The following is a 1,939-nucleotide window of genomic DNA, read 5'->3' on the forward strand; positions in this document are numbered from 1 at the left end:
GTCCTTTTAATTGCAATATAAAATAAGGCCTCTGGTGATCAAAAGCTCTAAAATAGGGGGAGGGGCAGCTGTCCACCTTGATTGTCCTCAAATCTTCCTCCCTGGCTTCTTCCTTCTCAACCTGCATGCGGTCTCATCCCTCCTAGAGACACACTGCACTGTGAACACCGGTGCTGTCTGCCTGGAGGGACAATCCGGGAGCCCCACATTTTCCTGCTAATCCCTAACTTGACATGAAACTCTTCTCTTTTGCTTGGCGAAGACAAAGTTCGACAGCTTTCACAGATGTGCTCAAGAGAGAGAAATAGTGATAAAGAGAAATGGAGAGAAAGAGAGACAGACACAAACAGAAAGAAAAAAACAGAGACGCACATAAAACATGGAAGGAATTTGGTTCCATGGTATAAATTTCTAAAAAGATTATTAGCCATAAATTAATTTGGTTGTCACAATGTACTGGGAATACCAACAATTGCCTATTCATTTCCTTTGTCCTAAGTACTTTGCTATTGTTGTAAACTGGTCTTAAGTGTCCCCCAATGGTCCATGTTTTGGATGCTTAACTCCAAGAGTGGTGTCATTGGAGTCTGTAAGAGGCTGGTCCTGGTGGGAAGTCTTGGGATCACTGGAGTGTGCTCTTGAAGGGCACTATAGACCCAGTCCCCTCCTCTTACTCATTTTTGCTCTCCGGCTATAGGTTGAGTGGTTTGCTCTGCTTCGTGTTCCCGGCCATTGCCATCTGGCACCCTGACCACAGACCCAGAAGTAATGGTTCCATCCGACGGAGGACTGAAGCCTCTGAAACCATGAGACAAAATGTCTTTCTCTTGGTAAATTTGAGTCAGGTATTTGTTATCATCATGGAAAGCTAACACAGCTCTTCACAAATTCTCAAATCAGTTCTTAAGGTTTGGACTCTAGTTCACTGAAATTTAGCATCTAGGCCGACTATCTTTAAATATGGGTCTAGTGCTTTTGCCTTGAAGGTGGGGACCATCACTCGTTTAATAAGACCTGCATCCCCTTCGATTTATTTCCATCACGACAAGTCAAAGCAGTTTTACCTCTTTTCAGTGTTCCTGGGTTATAATTAACTGCCCATTGGGTTCCTGTTTCCTGTCTGAGACATTCTAATATTGAACAGAGATGAATGACATCTGTAACACCCAACCCTTCAGGAAATCCTGCTGAATATACCTTGAAAACACATCCAGAGTTTCACACACCCTCATCCTTTCCCCGCTGCCTCTCTGGTTGGAAAACAACCTTCCCTCCCTGGCTTATTGCATAAGCACGCCACAGGCCCCCATTTCTACCGTGGGTCTTCTGCAGTCTATTCTCAACTCAGCAGTAAGTGTGACTCTGCAGAAATGAGCATCAAGTGCTCACTTCAGCAGCACATATGCTAAAATTGGAATATACAGAGAAGATGAGCGTGGTCCCTGCAGAAAGATGACATGAAACTCATGAGGCATTCCACATTCTTGTGAATATACTAAAAACCTCTGAATTGTATACATTGAAAAAAGGGTGGATTTTATGGAGCGTGAATGATATCTCAACTGAGTTACAGTAAACTAAATAAACAAAAGCAAATTATATCCATCCTCTGCTCAAAACCCTATAAGGATTGTTTATTCCATTCGGAGTAAAAACCAATGTTCTGGAAGGAGCCAAGAAAGTTCCCTGTGATCTAACAACCCACCCCATCATGAAAAGTCCAACCTTGCTCTTCATTACTTTTCCCTCCCTTCACTCTATGTTGACCACACTAGGAAGCACCTGATGTCCCCAGATGAGAACCCCCTGCAGATGGGACCGATCCCTACTCCAAAGTTTGGTCTAAAGTTGAGTTTAATACTACCTTGCTCTCAGCAAGAGACTATGAGGAGGTTTATTACCTAACATGGAGCAAAGAGAAGCCAGTCAAGCAGCCAGA

The 1,939-nt window shown here is 43.5% G+C and overlaps 1 non-coding gene across 1 annotated transcript; it reads left to right on the forward strand.

Moving 5' to 3' along the window:
- Positions 1–1,381: 1,381 nt before the first annotated feature.
- Positions 1,382–1,486, forward strand: LOC124962540 (U6 spliceosomal RNA). Its single transcript, XR_007104544.1, has one exon. It is a non-coding gene; the product is annotated as a U6 spliceosomal RNA (small nuclear RNA).
- The last annotated feature ends 453 nt before the right edge of the window (positions 1,487–1,939 follow it).

The sequence above is a fragment of the Sciurus carolinensis genome, chromosome 12 (assembly GCF_902686445.1).
Source record: "Sciurus carolinensis chromosome 12, mSciCar1.2, whole genome shotgun sequence".
Taxonomy (NCBI): Eukaryota; Metazoa; Chordata; class Mammalia; order Rodentia; family Sciuridae; genus Sciurus; species Sciurus carolinensis.